The following is a 22,050-nucleotide window of genomic DNA, read 5'->3' as shown; positions in this document are numbered from 1 at the left end:
TAAGCCCAATGAATTCCCCATCTCTGATCTTACACACTCTCTTTACTTTCTGTTATTTACTTTCATGTTCATCTCCCCAATTCCCCATTTAAGATTATGCAAATTAACATTTCATGTCATTTATCTTTCCTGCATTTAAGTTTTTACAATTCTCACTCAATTTGGCTTAGCTTGACTAAACACTCCTCTAATTAAAGTTGCTCGACCAATCAATCCCTGTGGGATTCGACCTCACTCTATTGTGAGTTTTTACTTGACGACAATTCGGTATACTTGCTGAAGGGAAATTGGTTGAGAGACAAGTTTTCGTGCATCAAGTTTATGGCACCCTTGCCGGGGATTGATTTTGTATTGACAATGATTAAATTAGAGGATAACTAGATTGAGCACTTTTCTTTTGTTTCATTTATTTTGTTTTTGTCATTTACTTTCAGTCTCAACCATTTTCATTTATTATTTCCTTTTGTTTTATTTTCTCAGTTAATTCACAACTTTGTTAACTAATCCACTAACTGTTTGATAAATTACTTTACTCACACTAATAGTAACCTAAACAAGAGTGATTTCTTCACTTTTCTCTTCCTTGTGTAATCTACTGATTGTATAACAGGTAGAAGAAGAGGAACTTCAACCTCCTTTGAATCTGAACCTGAGAGGACCTTTCTTAGATTAAGGAGGGAAGCAAGAGGGAAGATGGTTGTTGGTACTGAGGAAGAAGAATAGGATTTTGAGACAAACATGGAGGAAAACATGGAAAACCACCATGAGGAGGAGTCACACAACCATGCCAGAGAAAGTCCAGCAGGACATAATGGGCAAGAGAGAAGAGTTTTGGGCTCTTATATTAATCCAAATCCAGGAAACCGTGGAAGTAGCATCCAAAAACCAACCATACATGCCAATAACTTTGACTGAAGCCCCAGCTTATCACCCTTGTTCAGAACAACTGCTCGGTCAGAGAAAGCACCCAAGAAGACCCCAATCAACACTTGACCACCTTCCTAAGAATATGCGACACTGTGAAGTCTAATGGTGTTCATCCTGACACCTATAGATTGCTTTTGTTCCCCTTCTCTCTTAGGGACAAAGCATCTAAATGGCTGGAATCCTTCCCTAAGGAGAGTTTAACAGTCTGGGAAGATGTGGTAAACAAGTTCTTGGCGAGATTCTATCCCCCCCAAAGGATCAACAGGTTGAGAGCTGAGGTACAAACCTTCAGGCAGTAAGATGGTGAGACTCTCTATGAGGCATGGGAGAGGTTTAAGGACTTAACAAGAAGGTGCCACCATACATGTTCAATGAATGGGTGCAATTACACATCTTCAATAAAGGGTTGTCTTACAAATCAAAGAAGGTAGTAGACCACTCTTCCGGGGAATCTCTAAACAAGAAGAAGACCATTGAAGAAGCCATAGACGTCATTGAAACTGTAGCTGAGAATGACTACTTCTATGCTTTTGAAAGGAGCAACACTCGAGGAGTAAAGGAGTTGAACCATATGGATGCACTACTAGCTCAAAACAAGATGATTACCAAGCAGTTGGCCGATCTTACCAAACAGATAAAAGGGAACTAAGTCACAACAGTCACCACCTCATCATCAGCTCAAGAAGGAGTCACCACCTCATCATCAGCTCAAGAAGGAGTAAATACAGAGGAAGGAGGTGACTGTGAACAGGCCAACTATGTTGGAAACTCACCTAGGCAATCCCATGATCTATACTCCAAAACCTACAACCCTGGTTGGAAGAACCATCCAAACTTTGGGTGGGGAAACCAACAAGATCAAGGCCAAGATCAGAGACGCCACAGCCCCAACAATAATGCAGCCTACCAACATTCCACACAGAGATCATATTAAAACCAAAATGGCCATTCTCAACACTCTAACCCCAACTCACCACCACCATCTGAAGATAGACTCTCCAAAATTGAGGTGTTGCTTGAAGATATATGCAAGGAAGTTCAAGATAGTAGAGTGTTCAGGGAAGAAGTGCGATCCAATATGCAAAATCAAGATGCAGCCATCAATAAGCTTGAGACACAGATCAGATACCTATTCAAGCAAGTTCCCAGCCACAACATTTGTAACAACACTAGTGTAAACTTAAGGGAGGAATGCCAAGTTATTACCCTCAGAAGTGGAAAGGCATTGAAAGAGACTTCTGATGCCAGGGCATCCTGGCCAGTTTCACTGACATTTTCTTTACTGTTTTAGGGTAGTTTCATGCATTTTCTTAGTAAATAAGCAAGTTTTGGGTAAATATACACTTACATCTTGATTCAAGAAAACATTGTGAACTTTACATGATTTCATGAGAATTTTGCATGAATTGAATGATATAATGGATGATGCATGGTCTCATGATTAAGAACCAAGCTTTGATTCACTTTATTTGCTTGATTTCAGGAAAAAGAAAGCAAGGAAGAACCATGTTAGCAGCCATGTTAGTCTAACTAACGTGACCACTAACGTGGAATGGGAGTAAGTTTGCAGCATTAATGGAAAAAGTGATTGCCAATAACGCCTTTGAAAGCCATCATAGACCACGTTAGTTGCCACGTTAGTTACGTTAACGTGGGAGCTAACGTGGAAAGGAAAGGGGAGCTCCAACATTAGTGGTAAAGGTGAACACCACTAATGTTCCAAAAGGCCACACTTAGCCACGTTAAGAGTCACGTTAATCCAATTAACGTGAACTCTAACGTGGAAGGAGAAAGAAATCGCCAACGTTAGTGACACTCACCTTTATCACTAATGTTTGACTAAGCCAATATTTCCTACATTAGTGGTCACATTAAGACCACTAACGTGATGGGTAACGTGGAGCAAGGAATGATAGGACAACGTTAGTGACACTCACCTTTGTCACTAACATTAGAGATGGCAATTACCACCACGTTAGTGGTCACGTTAATGCCATTAACGTGAGGCACTAATGTGGGAAGAAGGGGTGTTTTGAAGCGTTAGTAACAAAGGTGAGTGTCACTAATACCCTCGAAGCTTGGGCGTGCCCACGTCAAGGGACACGTTAGTTACACTAACGTGGATCACTAACGTGGGAAGAGAAGCAAGGAGCAACGTTATTGGTAAAGGTGAATACCAATAACGTTTGCGAAGGACTAAGAGGCAACGTTAGTGGTCACGTTAGTGCCACTAATGTTGAAATTAACGTGGATCAATTTGGTTTGGTGCGTTAGTGAAAAAGGTTATCGTCACTAACGTTTTCGAACCCAAATTTACACTTAACATTAACACCACTAACGTCCTAACTAACATCCACCCAAGCCTGACTCACACTTTTTCTGCAAGTAAAGCTGAGCCCACTGAAGATTGTAACTGCTTCAACTCAAGATCAAAGGCCCATATCCAAGACTTGAAGAGCTGACTAGAAGATCAAGAAGAGTAGTATATATAGGAGTAGTTTTGAACTAGAAAAAGGCTGGGCATTATTGGGAACTACTGAAGAGAGAACTTTTGCGTGGTCTAGAATTCAGAATAAATTCCCGTTGTAAGTATAGCTTCTAAACCAACAAAAGTCCATTCTTACAAATGTTTTGGTTGTCACAAGTAACAAACCCCTTTGAAATTGATAACGGAAGTATTTAAACCTCGGGTCGTCTTCTCAAGGAATTGCAGGGAAGTATGAATTATTATTGGTTATGCAAAGGTATAATTCAGGGTTTTGAAAAAGGTTTGAATAAGAGAAATAAATTGCAGGGAATGAATAAATTAATAACTAATAAAACTCTTGGCAAGGTATAAAAACTGGAAGTCCTATCCCAGTTATCCTTATCAATTGTGATGAGAATTGGATTTTTCTCCCACTAAGTCAACCTCTAACTATGAAGGTAAGTTAAGTGGATGAAATAATTTTGATTCCTTAGGTCCTAGTCTTTCCTTGGAAAAGGCTAGAGTTATTGGAACTCGAGTTAATTCTTGAAGAATTCCAATTTTTAGTCAACAATGAGTTTGACAACTCAAGAGTTACCAATTAATCAACCAAGGCCAAAAGGGAAGAAAATATACTCGAATGAAAATAATTTGGATAAAGGCAAAGCATCCATAACATATAAGTCTGAAATATCACAATTTATATCAAATAAAGAAAATCCTAACATGAAAAGTTCATAAGCCAATTGGGCAACATAAATCAGATACAAATAAAAGCATCAGAGTAAATAAAAGTAGAAGAGAAACATAAATTATTGAACCTGGTATGAAGAAACAATCCTAATGACTAAAAGAAATCATAAATCCTTTAAGATGAATCCTAATCATAAATCCTAAGAGAGAGGAGAGAGCCTTTCTCTCTCTAAAACTACATCTAAATTATGAAAAGTAAATTATTAGTCTTCTCTGAATTGTCCCTTTCATTCCTCCACTTTGCAGCCTTTAATCTATGTTTTCTGCGCTTGAAACTGGGCCGAAAACAGCCCAAAATTCGCTGGTTATGAAATTTACCACGCTGATTTTCGTCACTGCAACGCGTCCGCGTGGAGCACGCGTTCACGTCGTCTATCTGTACGGCCACTATGACAAATTATATATCAAATCGAATCCCCAGATGTTAGCTTTGCAACACAACTAGAACCACATCATTTGGATCTCTGTAGCTCATGTTATGACCGTTTGAGTGCAAAGAGGTCAAGCTGACAGCTTTGCAGTTCCTTCAACTTCTTGTATTCCTTCAACTTTTGCATGCTTCATTTCCATCCTCTAAGCCATTCCTGCCCTGTAATCTCTGAAATCACTTAACACACATATCAAGGCATCTAATGGTAATAAGAGAGGATTAAATAAAAGAAAATAAAAGCCAAAGAAGTATGTTTTCAATCATAGAACAAAATCGGGAAGGAGAATGTAAAACCATGCAAATCATATGAATAAGTGGGCAAAGGCTTGATAAAAACCACTCAATTGAGCACAAGATAAAGCATAAAATAGTGGTTTATCAAATACATTCTGTATATTTACTTTTCCTGCAAATTCTAGTTTACTTTCAGAATGCACTCTTCTCTATCATCTTCCATTTTTAGAGCTATGAACAACTAAACCTCTTTTCATTGGGTTAGGGAGCTCTGTTGTAATTTGATGGATCAATTATAGTTTTCATTCTTCTTCTTCTTTCTTTTCTCTTGATTTACTAGAAATCTTTCGATCTTAAATCGATTGGTTAGTTGTCTTGGAAAAGACACTCTCCATAATTGGATATCCTCTGAGCCTTGGAAAAGGAATAAGGAGATCATGCTAAAATTGCTTTCTCATGTTGGACCAAATTGGGGTTTGGATGGATATAGTGACATATAATCCTACCAACACTTTGATTTGGAAATACATGTGGTATAATCAGTGACTATACTTCATCTCTTCCCATGAGCAATTAAATCAAGGAATTGGGCAATTGTTCAAGCTTAGAGAGATTGGGTTGCCAAGGATCTGGGATCCAATCACTTAAGATTGTCAAGGAGATCAATGAATGCATTGATCGAGGAAGAGATGAGAATGAACTTGATCCGGAGAATGCAATATCTCCTAAGCCCAATGAATCCCCCATTCCTGATCTTACCCATTCTCTTTACCTTCTACCATTTACTTTTATGTTCATCTCCCCAAATCCCCATTTAAGATTCTGCAATTTACTTTCTGCAATTTACTTTCCACCATTTATTTCCAGCATTTACATTTTTTGTCATTTACTTTTTTGCCATTTAATTTTCTGCAATTATCAACTCAACTTATGCTTAGCTCAACTAGAACATTCCTCTAATTAAAGTTTCTTGACCAATCAATCACTATGGGTTTCGACCTCACTCTATCGTGAGTTTTTACTTAATGACAATTCGGTATTGATGAGCGGATAATTTATACACCTTTTGGCATTGTTTTTAGTATGTTTTAGTTAGTTTTTATTATATTTTTATTAGTTTTATTTAAAATTCACTTTTCTGGACTTTACTATGAGTTTGTGTGTTTTTCTGTGATTTCAGGTATTTTCTGTCTGAAATTGAGGGACCTGAGCAAAAATCTGATTCAGAGGCTGAAAAGGACTGCAGATGCTGTTGGATTCTGACCTCCCTGCACTCGAAGTAGATTTTCTGGAGCTACAGAAGCCCAATTGGCGTGCTTTCAATTGCTCCAGGAAAAGTCTCTACACATGAAAGCTTCAATGCTCAGCCCAAGCACACACCAAGTGGACCCCGGAAGTGGATTTTTACGTCATTTTCTCATTTCTATATATCCTAGGTTGCTAGTTCACTATAAGTATGACCTTTTGACATTGTATCTTTACCTCATGACACATTACATGTTTCTTATTGTATCTTCTATGGCATGAGTCTCTAAACCCCATGGTTGGGGGTGAGGAGCTCTGCTGTGTCTTGATGGATTAATGCAATTACTACTATTTTTCATTCAATCAAGCTTGCTTCTATTCTAAGATATCACTTGTTCCTCAACTTGATGGATGTGATGATCCGTGACACTCATCATCATTCTCACCTATGAACGTGTGCCTGACAACCACCTCCGTTCTATTTTAGATTGAGTGAATATCTCTTGGATTCCTTAATCAGAATCTTCGTGATATAAGCTAGAATTGATGGCGGCATTCAAGAGAATCCGGAAGGTCTAAACCTTGTCTGTGGTATTCTGAGTAGGATTCGAGGATTGAATGACTGTGACGAGCTTCAAACTCCTGAAGGCTGGGCATTAGTGACAGACGCAAAAGAATCACTGGATTCTATTCCAACCTGATTAAGAACCGACAGATGATTAGCCGTGCTGTGACAGAGCGCGTTGAACATTTTCATTGAGAGGATGGGAGGTAGCCATTGACAACGGTGAAACCCTACATATAGCTTGCCATGGAAGGAGCCTTGCATGCATGAAGAAGAAAACGGTGGGAAAGCAGAGGTTCAGAAGATAGAGCATCTCCAAAACCTCAACCTGTTCTCCATTACTGCAAAACAAGTATCTATTTAATGTTCTTTTACTTTTCACAATTAAACCTGAGAATTATTGATATCCTGACTAAGAGTTACAAGATAACCATAGCTTGCTTCAAGCCGACCATCTCCGTGGGATCGACCCTTACTCACATAAGGTATTACTTGGACGACCCAGTGCACTTGCTGGTTAGTTGTGCGGAATTACAAAAGTGTGATTGTGATTTTGTGCACCAAGTCTTTGGCGTCGTTGCCGGGGATTGTTCGAGTTTGGACAACTGACGGTTTATCTTGTTGCTTAGATTAGGACTGTTTTATTTTTGTTGGTTTAGAGTCTTTTATTTAAGTTTAGTTTCATATTTTAAGTTTGGTGTCAATTGCATGCTTTTGTTTTCTTTTAATTTTTTGAATTTACATGTTTTTAGTCCTTTCTTAATCTTTAAAAATTCTAAGTTTGGTGTCTTCTTTGTGTTTTCCTTTAGGTTTTCGAAAATTTGTCTGTGATTTTCTAAAAATTTCTAAGTTTGGTGTCTTCTTTGTGTTTTCCTTTAAATCGTCAAAATTTTGCATTAATTTTCAAAATCATATCTTTTCAATCATATCTTTTTCAAAATAATTTTCAATCATATATTTTTAATTGCTAATTCCAAAATCTTTTTAATTAATTAATTGATTTAGTTTTCAATTTGCTTTGATTTTATTTTCTTTTAGGTTTCGAAATTTTATTTTATTTTCTTTTCCAGTTATTTTATTATTTTCGGTCATTTTTAATTAATAACGAAAAAAAATTTTTTACTTTACTTGCGATCCATATCATCTCCCTTTCTCCATCATGGACCTAACTGGAGTTGAGCAGTCTAGAAGGACTCTGGGATCATATGCTAACCCCATTACAGCTGCATATGGGAGTAGTATCTGTATACCTCCTATTAAAGCAAGCAGCTTTGAGCCAAATCCTCAACTCATTATTATGGTGCAGCAAAATTGCCAATATTCCGGTCTTCCACAGGAAGAACCTACTGAGTTTCTGGCACAATTCTAACAAATTGCTGACACAATACATGATAAAGAGGTGGATCAGGATGTCTACATATTAATACTATTTCCATTTGCTGTAAAAGATCAAGCTAAGAGGTGGTTGAATAACCAACCCACAGCAAGCATAAAAACATGGAGACAGTTATCAAACAAATTCCTGAATCAATTTTACCCTCCAAAAAGGATGACACAGCTAAGGCTGGACATCCAAGGCTTTAAGCAAGAGGATAATGAATCCCTTTATAATGCCTGGGATAGGTATAGAGGTATGCTAAAGAAATGCCCCTCTGAAATGTTTTCAGAGTGGGTACAGTTAGACATCTTCTACTATGGCTTACAGAGAAAGCTCAGATGTCTCTAGACCACTCAGCTGGTGGATCAATGCACATGAGAAAGACGATTGAAGAGGATCAAGAACTCATAGATACTGTTGCTAAAAATCAACATCTGTACTCAAGCAGTGGGTCCTCTATAAAAGAAGAAGCTATGGCAGTAACTACTGATCCTAAACCTCAAGAACAGATGGTTGAGCTTAATCAGCAATTACTCATAATGACAAAACAATTAGCAGAATTTAAAGAGATGCTCCAAGAAAATAAAATTGCTAACAAGAATATGGAAGCACAATTGAATCAGACAAGACAGCAACTATCTAAACAGATAACAGAAGAATGCCAAGCTGTTAAATTAAGGAGTGGGAAGACATTGAATATATCAACTCAAAGCAGCAGAAAGCTAAGAAAGGAACAACTGACAGAGGATGACCAACCAACTACCCAAAATCCCTCTGAGGACAATAAGAGCCCAGAGAGGAATGATCCTGGCGTTCAAACGCCAGAAAAGGGTAAGAAAGTGGCGTTAAACGCCCAATAGGTAGCCAATTCTGGCGTTCAAACGCCAGAAAAGGGTTGCAATCTGGCGTTAAACGCCGAAAAAGCACCTAATCCTGGCGTTTAAACGCCATAAAGGGGTCAGACACTTGCAAGTGCTGACAACAACCCCCCTTAAGCAGGCTTCTCCAACCACTTCTGTAGGAAATAAACCTGCAGCAACTAAGGTTGAAGAGTATAAAGCCAAGATGCCTTATTCTCAGAAACACTGCCAAGCGGAACAGGATAAACAATTTGCCCACTTTGCAGACTATCTAAGGACTCTTGAAATAAAGATTCCGTTTGCAGAGGCACTTGAGCAAATACCTTCTTATGCTAAGTTCATGAAAGAGATCTTAAGTCATTAGAAAGATTGGAGAGAAACTGAAAAAGTTTTTCTCACTGAAGAATGCAGTGCAGTCATTCTGAAAAGCTTACCAGAGAAGCTTAAAGACCCTGGAAGCTTTATGATACAATGAACATTAGAGGGTACTTGCACCATGAAAGCTCTATGTGATCTTGGGGCAAGTATCAACCTAATACCTGCATCCACTATTAGAAAGCTTGGCTTGACTAAAGAAGTCAAACCAACCTGAATATGCCTCCAACTTGCTGATGGCTCCATTAAATATCCATCAGGCATAATTGAGGACATGATTGTCAAGGTTGGGCCATTTGCCTTTCCCACTGACTTTGTAGTGCTGGAAATGGAGGAGCACAAGAGTGCAACTCTCATTCTAGGAAGACCTTTCCTAGCAACTAGACGAACCCTCGTTGACGTCCAAAAAGGGGAATTAACCCTGAAAGTCAATGAGGATGAGTTCAAGTTGAATGTTGTCAAAGCTATACAGCATCCAGACACATCAAATGACTGCATGAGCGCTGATATTATTGACTCTTTGGTGGAGGAGGTCAATATGACTGAAAGTCTCGAATCAGAGCTAGAGGACATCTTTAAAGATGTTCAGCCTGATCTGGAGGAACTAAAGGAAATAAAAGAAATTCTGAAAATTCCTCAGGAAGAAGATAAGCCTCCTAAACCCGAGCTCAAGCCACTACCACCATCCCTGAAATATGCATTTCTGGGAGAAGGTGACACTTTTCCAGTGATCATAAGCTCTGCTTTAAATCCACAGGAAGAGGAAGCACTAATTCAAGTGCTAAGGACACACAAGACAGCTCTTGGGTGGTCCATAAGTTATCTTAAGGGCATTAACCCAGCAAGATGCATGCACAAGAACCTATTGGAGGATGATGCTAAGCCAGTGGTTCAACCACAAAGGCGGCTAAATCTAGCCATGAAGGAGGTGGTGCAGAAAGAGGTCACTAAGTTACTAGAGGCTGGGATTATTTATCCTATTTCTGATAGCCCCTGGGTGAGCCCTGTCCACGTTGTCCCCAAGAAGGGAGGCATGACAGTGGTTCATAATGAAAAGAATGAACTGGTTCCTACAAGAACAGTTACAGGGTGGCGTATGTGTATTGACTACAGAAGGCTCAATACAGCCACCAGAAAGGATCATTTTCCTTTACCATTCATAGACCAGATGCTAGAGAGACTAGCAGGTCATGAATATTATTGCTTTTTGGATGGCTATTCAGGTTACAACCAAATTGCAGTAGATCCTCAAGACCAAGAGAAAAAAGCATTTACATGTCCTTCTGGAGTATTTGCCTACAGAAGGATGCCTTTTGGTCTGTGCAATGCACCTGCAACCTTTCAGAGGTGCATGCTCTCTATCTTCTCAGATATGGTAGAAAAAATTCTGGAAGTCTTCATGGATGACTTTTCAGTATTTGGAGACTCATTCAGCTCCTGCCTTAACCATCTAGCACTTGTTCTGAAAAGATGCCAAGAGACCAACCTAGTTTTAAACTGGGAAAAATGTCACTTTATGGTGACTGAAGGGATTGTCCTTGGGCATAAAATTTCAAACAAAGGAATAGAGGTGGATCAAGCTAAGGTGGAGATAATTGAAAGATTATCACCACCTGCCAATGTTAAGGCAATCTGAAGCTTTCTGGGGCATGCAGGATTCTACAGAAGGTTTATAAAGGATTTTTCAAAAATTTCCAAACCTCTGAGTAATCTGCTAGCTGCTGACATGCCATTTATCTTTGATAAAGAGTGTCTGCAGGCGTTTGAGACTCTGAAAGCTAAGCTGGTCAAAGCACCAGTCATCTCTGCACCAGACTGGACATTACCATTCGAACTAATGTGTGATGCCAGTGACCATACCATAGGTGCAGTGTTGGGACAGAGGCATAACAAGCTTCTGCACGTCATTTATTATGCTAGCCGTGTTTTAAATGATGCACAGAAGAATTACACAACCACAGAAAAAGAGTTACTTGCAGTGGTTTATGCCATTGACAAGTTTAGATCCTATCTAGTAGGATCAAAAGTGATTGTGTACATTGACCATGCTGCTCTTAAATATCTACTCACAAAGTAGGATTCAAAACCCAGGCTCATAAGATGGGTGTTGCTTCTGCAAGAGTTTGATATAGAAATAAGAGACAGAAAAGGGACAGAGAATCAAGTAGCTGATCACCTGTCCTGGATAGAACCAGTAGCAAGAGCGCCCCACCCTCCTACTAAGATCTCTGAAACCTTTCCGGATGAGCAACTCTTCGCCATTCAGGAAGTACCATGGTTTGCAGACAGGAAAGGGAAGAAGCATGAAAGGCTTCTCTCAATACAGAGTCAAATAAAACCCCCACATTCAAACTCTAAGTTTGGTGTTGGGAGGCCACAACCAAACTCTAAGTTTGGTGTTGAGAGGCCATCATCATGCTTTGAGTATCCATGAGGCTCCAAGAGAGCCCACTGTCAAGCTAATGACATTAAAGAAGCGCTTGTTGGGAGGAAACCTAATGTTATATTATCTATTTTCCATTGTTATTTTATGTTTTCTGTAGGTTGATGATCATGTGAAGTCACAAAATCAATTGAAAAAGCAAAACAAAATGAAAAACAGAAAGAAAAATAGCACACCCTGGAGGAAAAACCTGCTGGCGTTTAAACGCCAGTAAGGGTAGCAAATGGGCGTCATTCTGGGTGTTTAACGCCAGAAAGGGGCACCAGACTGGCGTTTAACGCCAGGAATGGGCAAGAAGCTGGCGTTAAACGCCAGAAATGGGCAGCAACCTGGCGTTTAACGCTAGGATTGGCAAAAAAGGGCGTTTTGCACGCCACTTGGTGCAGGGATGAGCTATCCTTGACACCTCAGGATCTGTGGACCCCACAGGATCCCACCTACCTCACCTCTTTTTCTCTCCTCTTCACACCCTTCCATAACACTCTTCCCTAAAATAACCTCCACCAATCACCTCCATTAATCCTCCAAAACCATCATACAACCCACCTACACCCACCTACTCAAATTCAAACCATCACTCCTTCCTTTTCCCATATCATAACCACCTAAAACTCCCCTTGGCCGAACCACTCACACCTCTCCTTCTCATCTATTTTTTGCTTCTTCTACTCCATCTTCTCTTCTTTTGCTCGAGGACGAGAAAACCTTCTAAGTTTGGTGTGGCAAAAGCGTTGCTTTTTGTTTTTTCCATAACCATGTATGACACTTAAGGCCAGAGAAACCTCTAGAAAGAGGAAAGGGAAGGCAAAAGCTTCCACCTCTGAGTCTGGGAGATGGAGAGATTCATCTCAAAAGCTCATCACTAAGAAAAGGATGGAGCAAACAAGAGCATGAGAAAATTTCTCATCATGAAATTCCTGAGATGCCTCAAGGGATACACTTTCCTCCACTAAACTATTGGGAGCAGATCAACACCTCCCAAGGATAATTAAGCTTTAACATGGGACAACTAAGGATGGAGCACTAAGAGCATTCCATCATCCACCGTGAGATTAGAAAAGATCAAAAAGCTATGAGGGAAGAGCAACAAAGACAAGGAAGAGACATAGAGGAGCTCAAAAGTACTCTATAAGATTTTCAAGAGGAAGAACAAGCCGCCATCACTAAGGTGGACCCGTTCTTTAATTTCCTTGTTCTTTATTTTCTGTTTTTTGAATTTTTATGCTTTATGTTTATCTATGTCTGTGTCTTTATTACATGATCATTAGTATCTTAGTGTCTATGCCTTAAAGTTATAAATGTCCTATGAATCCATCACCTCTCTTAAAATGAAAAATGCTTTAATCACAAAAGAACAAGTAGTACAAGATTTCAAATTCATCTTTGAAACTAGTTGAATTAGTTTGATGTGGCGACAATAATTTTTGTTTTCTGAATGAATGCTTGAACAGTGCATATGACTTTTGAATTTGTTGTTTTAAGAATGTTAAAATTGTTGGCTCTTGAAAGAATGATGGAAAAGGAGAACTGTTATTGAGGATCTGAAAAATCATCAAATTGATTCTTGAAGCAAGAAAAAGCAGTGAATACAAAAAAAAAGCAAGCAGGAAAAGCCAATAACCCTTTAAACCAAAAGGCAAGGGTAAAAATAAAAAGGATCCAACGCTTTGAGCATCAGTGGATAGGAGGGCCTACAGGAATAACATCCTAGCCTAAGCGGCTAAACCAAGCTGTCCCTAACCATGTGCTTGTGGCGTGAAGGTGTCAAGTGAAAACTTGAGACTGAGCGGTTAAAGTCGTGATCCAAGGCAAAAAGAGTGTGCTTAAGAACCCTGGACACCTCTAATTGGGGACTCTAGCAAAGCTGAGTCACAATCTGAAAAGGTTCACCCATTTATGTGTCTGTGGCATATATGTATCTGGTGAAAAGACTGGAAAACAGAGAGTTTTGGGCCACGGCCAAGACTCATGAAGTAGCTGTGTTCAAGAATCAACATACTTAAGTAGGAGAATCAATAACACTATCTGGATTCTGAGTTCCTATAGAAGCCAATCATTCTGAACTCCAAAGGATAAAGTGAGATGCCAAAACTGTTCAGAGGCAAAAAGCTACTAGTCCCGCTCATCTAATTGGAGCTAAGTTTCATTGATATTTCGGAGTCTATAGTATATTTTCTTCTTTTTATCCTATTTGATTTTTAGTTGCTTGGGGACAAGCAACAATTTAAGTTTGGTGTTATGATGAGCGGATAATTTATACGCTTTTTGGCATTGTTTTTAGTATATTTTTAGTATGTTTTAGTTAGTTTTTATTATATTTTTATTAGTTTTTATTTAAAATTCACTTTTTTGGACTTTACTATGAGTTTGTGTGTTTTTCTATGATTTCAGGTATTTTCTGGCTGAAATTGAGGGACCTGAGCAAAAATCTGATCCAGAGGCTGAAAAGGACTGCAGATGCTGTTGGATTCTGACCTCCCTGCACTCGAAGTGGATTTTCTGGAGCTACAGAAGTCAAATTGGCGCGTTCTTAATTGCGTTGGAAAGTAGACATCCTGGGCTTTCCAGAAATGTATAATAGTCCATACTTTTCCCGAGATTTGATGGCCCAAACCGGCATTGCAAATCAGCTTCAAAATTCCCAGCGTTTAACGCCGGAACTGGCACAAAAGTTGGAGTTAAACGCCCAAACTGGCACAAAAGCTGGCGTTTAACTCCAGGAAAAGTCTCTACACATGAAAGCTTCAATGCTCAGCCCAAGCACACACCAAGTGGACCCCGGAAGTGGATTTTTACGTCATTTACTCATTTCTGTATATCCTAGGTTGCTAGTTCACTATAAGTAGGACCTTTTGACATTGTATCTTTACCTCATGACACATTACACGTTTCTTATTGTATCTTCTATGGAATGAGTCTCTAAACCCCATGGTTGGGGGTGAGGAGCTCTGCTGTGTCTTGATGGATTAATGCAATTACTACTATTTTTCATTCAATCACGCTTGCTTCTATTCTAAGATATCACTTGCTCCTCAACTTGATGGATGTGATGATCCGTGACACTCATCATCATCCTCACCTATGAACGTGTGTCTGACAACCACCTCCATTCTATTTTAGATTGAGTGAATATCTCTTGGATTCCTTAATCAGAATCTTCGTTGTATAAGCTAGAATTGATGGCGGCATTCAAGAGAATCCGGAAGGTCTAAACCTTGTCTGTGGTATTCTGATTAGGATTCGAGGATTGAATGACTGTGACGAGCTTCAAACTCCTGAAGGTTGTGCATTAGTGATAGATGCAAAAGAATCACTGGATTCTATTCCAACCTGATTGAGAACTGACAGATGATTAGCCGTGCTGTGACAGAGTGCGTTGAACATTTTCACTGAGAGGATGGGAGGTAGCCATTGACAACAGTGAAACCCTACATACAGCTTGCCATGGAAGGAGCCTTGCGTGCATGAAGAAGAAGACAGTGGGAAAGCAGAGGTTCAGAAGATAGAGCATCTCCAAAACCTCAACCTGTTCTCCATTACTGCAAAACAAGTATCTATTTCATGTTCTTTTACTTTTCACAATTAAACCTAAGAATTATTGATATCCTGACTAAGAGTTACAAGATAACCATAGCTTGCTTCAAGCCGACAATCTCCGTGGGATCGACCCTTACTCACGTAAGGTATTACTTGGACGACCCAGTGCACTTGCTGGTTAGTTGTGCAGAATTACAAAAGTGTGATTGTGATTTCGTGCACCAGGTATACTTGCCGAAGGGAAATTTGTTGAGAGACAAGTTTCCGTGCATTAAGTTTATGGCGCCGTTGCTGGGGATTGATTTTGTATCGACAATGACTAAGTTGGAGGATAACTAGATTAAGTAATTTTCTTTGTTTTGATTATTTCATTTTAGTCATTTATTTCCAGTTTAGCTATTTCATTTCTGTTTTCTTTCTTCTTCATCCGTTTTCCTGGCTATCCACCATTTAGTTCACTAACCCACTAATTGTTTGATACATTGCACCACTCACACTAACAGCCATTCTAACAAGATTAATTTTTGCATTTATTTTCTTTCTTGTGTTTTGCTTTGTTGGTTGTATGACAAGTAGAAGAAGCGGAGCTTCAACTTCCTTTGATTCTGAACCTGAGAGGACCTTCCTTAGATTAAGGAGGGAAGCAAGAGGGAACAGAGTCGTTGGTGCTGAGGAAGAGGAGGAGTATTTTGAAACAGACATATAGGAGAATATGGAGAACCACCATGAAGAAGAAGCTCACGACCATGCCAGAGAAGGCCCAGTGAATCATGTTGGGCAAGAGAGAAGAGTTCTAGGCTCTTACATCAACCCAAATCCAGAAAATTGAGGAAGTAGCATCCAAAAGCCAACCATACATGCCAATAATTTTGAACTGATGCCCCAGCTCATCACCCTTGTACAAAACAAATGTGCATTCGGAGGAAGTGCCCAAGAAGACCCCAATCAACATCTAACCACATTCCTAAGAATATGTGATACTGTGAAGTCTAATGGTGTTCATCCGGATGTCTATAGACCACTTTTGTTTCCTTTTTCACTTAGGGACAAAGCATCTAAATGGTTGGAATCTTTCCCGAAGGAGAGTTTAACAGCCTGGGAAGATGTGGTGAACAAATTCTTGGTGTAATTTTACCCTCCTCAAAGAATCAACAGGTTGAGAGCTGAGGTACAAACCTTCAGGCAACAAGATGGTGAAACTCTCTATGAGGCATAGGAGAGTTTTTAGGACTTAACAAGAAGGTGCCCACCGGACATGTTCAACGAATGGGTTCAACTGCTCATTTTCTATGAGGGTCTTTCTTATGAATCAAAGAAGGCCGTAGACCATTCATCAGGGGGTCTCTAAACAAGAAGAAAACCATTGAAGAAGCCATAGAGGTCATTAAGACTGTAGCTGACAATGACTACTTCTATGCTTCTGAAAGGAGCAACACTCGAGGAGTGATGGAGCTACACCATATGGATGCACTGCTGGCACAAAATAAGATGATCACCAAGCAGTTAGCTAACCTTACCAGGAAGATGGAAGGGAACCAAGTTGCAGCAGTCACCACTTCATCATCAGCTCAAGAAGGAGTAAATACAGAGGAAGAGAGTGACTGGAACAAGCCAACTATATTGGGAACTCACCTAGGCAGGCCCATGACCCATACTCCAAAACTTATAATCCTGGTTGGAAGAACCACCCAAACTTTGGGTGGAGAAATCAACAAGATCAAGGCCAGGATCAAAGACATCACAACCCCAACAACAATACAACTCACCAGCATTCCACACAGAGATCATATCAACACCCACCCAACAGTACTTCTCAACATCCATATCAAAACCAAATAACCCTTCTCACCCCTCCTACCTCAATTCACCATCACCACCTGGAGATAGACTCTCCAGAATTGAGACTCTACTTGAAGGTATATGTAAGGAAGTCTAAGACAACAAAGTGTTCAAGGATGAAGTGCGAGATAATATCAAAAAGCAGGGAGATACCATCAAGAGGCTGGAGTCTCAAGTGGGATATCTTTCTCAACAGATTCCCAAGCCTATTGATAGCTTCCCAAGTGACACAGAGAAAAACTCGAGAGGTGAAGCAAATAAGGTAAGATGGGAAGAATGCAATATGGTCACTATAAGTGATAAGGGGAGTGTGGAAGAACTGAACAAACCATTAGAACACTCTCAAGATATTCCAGCAGAGAAGCAAGAAGAGAGTGACCAAGAAACCAACCCCACACAAAGGAAGGAGCTCAGAGAGAAGGAGATTCTAAACCCATATGCACCTTTTCCCCAAAGACTCAAGGGGGGTGTAGAAAGGAGAATGTATTCAAGGTTCCTCAACATGTTTGCATCTCTCCGTGTAAACATACCATTCATCAAGGCTCTCCAACAAATGCCCTCATACATTAAGTGTATGAAACTTGTATGAAATCATTATTATGGCACCAGTTGAATTCACAACTCCGTTCAACTAACCAGCAAGTGTACTGGGTCGTCCAAGTAATAAACCTTACGTGAGTAAGGGTCGATCCCACAGAGATTGTTGGTATGAAGCAAGCTATGGTCACCTTGTAAATCTCAGTTACGCAAATTAAATTGGTTTATGGTTTCGAAAATTAATAATAAAAAGAAAATAAAAAGGGATAGAAATACTTATGTGATTCAATAGTGGAAATTTCAGATAGGCGTATGGAGGTGCTGTGCTCCTCTTGAGACTCTACTTCACTACTCACTATTCCTTCAATCCTTCTTACTCCTTTCCATGGCAAGCTGTATGTAGGGCATCACCATCATCGGTGGCTACTTTCAATCCTCTCGGGAAAATGGTCCTATGCGCTGTCACTGCACGGCTAATCGTCTGGAGGCATCACCCTTGGTTGATGGCTACATCCCGTCCTCTCAGTGAAAACGTTCCTATGCTCTGTCACAGCACGGCTAATCATCTGTCGGTTCTCAATCAGGTTGGAATAGAATCCATTGATTCTTTTGCGTTTGTCACTAACGCCCAGCCTTCAGGAGTTTGAAGCTCGTCACAGTCATTCAATACCGGAATCCTACTCGGAATACCACAGACAAGGTTAGACTTTTCGGATTCCCAGGATCCTACTCGGAATACCACAGACAAGGTTAGACTTTTCGGATTCCCAGGATCCTACTCGGAATACCACAGACAAGGTTAGACTTTCCGGATCCTCATGAATGCCGCCATCTATCTAGCTTATACCACGAAGATTCTGTTGGGGAATCTAAGAGATATGCGCCTGGCCTAAGGTAGAACGGAAGTGGTTGTCAGTCACGTACGTTCATAGGTGAGAATGATGATGAGTGTCACGGATCATCACATTCATCAAGTTAAGTATAACGTATATCTTGGAATAAGAATAAAAGAGAATTGAATAAAAAGTAATAGTGATTGTATTGAAACTTGAGGTACAGCAGAGCTCCACACCCTTAATCTATGGTGTGCAGAAACTCCACTGTTGAAAATACATAAGTAAAAGGTTCAGGCATGGCCGAATGGCCAGCCCCCTTGAGTGATCAAGAGACCGAATAATCAAAGGCTAAACAGTCAAGAGATTAAACTGTCAAAAGATGTCTAATACAATAGTAACTTATCCTATTTATACTAGACTAGCTACTAGGGTTTACATGAGTAAGTAATTGATGCATAAATCCACTTCCGGGGCCCACTTGGTGTATGCTTGGGCTGAGCTTGATCTATCCACGAGCTGAGGCTTTTCTTGGAGTTGAACTCCAAGTTATGACGTGTTTTGGGCGTTCAACTCCGGATCATGACGTTTTTCTGGCGTTTTACTCCAGACAGCAGCATGTACTTGGCGTTCAACGCCAAGTTACATCGTCAATTTCCGAACAAAGTATGGACTATTATATATTGCTGGAAAGCTCTGGATGTCTACTTTCTAACGTCATTGAGAGCGCGCCATTTGGAGTTCTGTAGCTCCAGAAAATCCATTTCGAGTGCAGGGAGGTCAGATTCCAACAGCATCAGCAATCCTTTTGTCAGCCTTTTTCAGAGTTTTGCTCAAGTCCCTCAATTTCAGCCAGAATTTACCTGAAATCACAGAAAAACACACAAACTCATAGTAAAGTCCAGAAATGTGAATTTAACATAAAAACTAATGAAAACATCCCTAAAAGTAGCTCAAACTTACTAAAAACTATCTAAAAACAATGCCAAAAGGCGTATAAATTATCCGCTCATCATGAATACACATAATACACCCAAATGGATACACAAAATATACCCAAATGAAGACACAAAATATACCCAAATGAATGCACAAAATACACACAAATGAATGCACAAAATACACCCAACTGAATAAACAAAATACACCCAAGTATATTACTTACTTTTTGGCTTTTTGGGTGGGTTGTTTCCTTGTTGGATCCTCTGAGTCTTCTTCAGTCTCAGAATCAGAGGTAGAATGGTCTTCACTTTCATTCATTTCACTCTCAGATGATGATGATGAACTTGCCTTCTTTTTTTTGTTTTTTTTTGTTTTTTGTTTTTTTTCTTTTTTCTTTATTTGTTTCATTTTCTCCTTTGTTTCGGCCATATTTACAATTCCCTGAAACATTAGAAATGTTAGTTAACAGCATTCAGGTAAATAAAATACACCCAAGATATTTTGTTCACTTACCATATGTTCCTCCATTTTTGTCCTCATTCTTTCAACTAACTGCTTTCTAGTCCAGTTGGCAATCCAGGGTTCTGGAGGTCTTTCTTTCCCCTTCTTGTCTTTATTTTTTGATAGATGGAAGTAAACTATCATCAGGGCAAACAGGCAGCCGTCAATTGCCTTTTTTCTTTTTCAGATTGTAATCTATTATTCTCTTGATGATAAAATTCAGAACATGTGCTCCCCAGTTTCCCTCTGTTATTGTGTCCATCTTGAAAATTGGTGCCAGGTGCAGAGGAGAGATTTTGTTTATTGTGGTTGGTAACAGGAATGCCATCTGTATATAGAGGATGAAAATTCTCTTGAACATGAGGCAATCCTGTTCATTATCAACACCAATAGTCATCATCTCATCTATCAGATTTTTTAGGGTCTTCCCCTGGAATCTTCTAAAAATTTGTTTGTTGTCTTCAGAAAGATCCTTATAATTGACCTTTTGAGGAAGTAGATCTCCTACAAAAAGGAAAACAACATTGTATGAAAAGAACTTGAAATACACCCAAACATCAATTGAAATACACCCCAATATGGCTCATATACACCTATATTTGTAACGAGCTACCTGACGCATTGAGGCCAAGCGCAGCCCCTATTGTTCTTGGTCTTACTATGAACGAACTGTAGCCGATTTTGAGTGTGTTTTTCCCTAATTTAAAGGAGTTAGCCAACTCCTTTAATATTTTGTGATGCACCCTTAGCAGCGGGATGTGCATTAGGTCACCAAACCCCAAATCCCTAACAATTGCTTTCATCTCGTCGCTCATATTTCTAAATTTCTCACTCAACAGATGGGTTGCACACTTTAGGTCTTTGATTTGCTGTAAACAAAGTAAAATTAGAGTTAGATATATTTCTATTATGAAAAAATGATTTGATCCAAGACATGTATTTGTTCTTACATTTTTTGCAGCTTAGTTTTTGCCTTCTATTTTTACTGCAATGAAAACGAGATGCTGTCAATATATAAAAAATACACCCATATATCAGTCAGATACACCCATATATCAAGCACATACACCCAAACCGATTTCATAAGTATTTAATGAGGTCAGTTTAAAATGATGTTCAATTCACTTAAACATGGATAAATATACAAGCTCAAGCAATATTACAATGTCAAGCAATATACACCCAAGAACAAGCAATATTAGAACAGTTGCAATAGTTCATTATATTACATTATATGAGTTCAGAAATATACACCCAATAAATTACGCCATATACACCCAACAATCAACCATATACACCCAACACATTACGCCATATACACCCAACAAACTACCCAATATACACACAAAAATCAGTTAGGAGAAGAACTAGAACAAGAAAAACAGTAAAACCTAGAAAAACTTAGAAGAACAGTAAAACCTAGAAGAAGTTAGAAGAATAGTAAAACCTAGAACAAGATGGACAGTAAAAACTTAGATCAGGCACATACACCCAAACTGATTTCATAAGTATTCAATTAGATCAATTCAAAATGATGTTCAATTCACTGAAACATGGATAAATATACAAGGTCAAGCAATATTACAACGTCAAGCAATATACAGCCAAGGACAAGCAATATTTACAACAGTTGCAACAGTTGATTATATTATATTATATGGATTCAGGAATATACGCCCAACAAATTACGCCATATACACCCAACACATTACGTCATATACACCCAACAATCAACCATATACACCCATATAAATTATGCCATATACACCCAACAAATTAAGCAATATATAGTGAAAAATCAATTACGAGAAGAACTAGAACAAGAAGAATAGTAAAACCTAGAACCACTTAGAAGAAGAGTAAAATCTAGAGGAACTTACAAGAAGAGTAAAACCTAGAATAAGAAGAATAGTAAAAACAGTAATATGAGATTTAGAACAAGAAAATCAGTAAAACCTAGAAGAACAGTAAAACCTAGTTCTTCGATTTCGAAATTAGAAATAGAAATGTGGAAAATCTACAAGATGAGTAAAACAGTAACGTACCTTGAATAATATTTCTTCATTTTTTCTGGAGATTGTTGATGGAGAGTTCTATCTTTTGTTGATGGTTTCTGCTAATCTTCGCGACGAGTTCGAACGTCTCTTCAGTTTGAAATATTTCTCAAAACTTGACGGTTTGTGT

General features: G+C 39.1%; 1 non-coding gene across 1 annotated transcript; it reads right to left on the bottom strand.

The window, feature by feature from the left end:
- Nucleotides 1–1,190: 1,190 nt before the first annotated feature.
- Nucleotides 1,191–1,293, bottom strand: LOC112714050 (small nucleolar RNA R71). The gene has a single exon (XR_003159007.1). It is a non-coding gene; the product is annotated as a small nucleolar RNA R71 (small nucleolar RNA).
- Between the last annotated feature and the right edge of the window lie 20,757 nt (nucleotides 1,294–22,050).

Source organism: Arachis hypogaea, chromosome 9, assembly GCF_003086295.3.
Source record: "Arachis hypogaea cultivar Tifrunner chromosome 9, arahy.Tifrunner.gnm2.J5K5, whole genome shotgun sequence".
In the NCBI taxonomy this organism is placed as follows: Eukaryota; Viridiplantae; Streptophyta; class Magnoliopsida; order Fabales; family Fabaceae; genus Arachis; species Arachis hypogaea.
The sequence above is the reverse complement of the archived record's forward strand: the minus strand, read 5'-3'. Positions and strand labels throughout refer to the sequence as shown.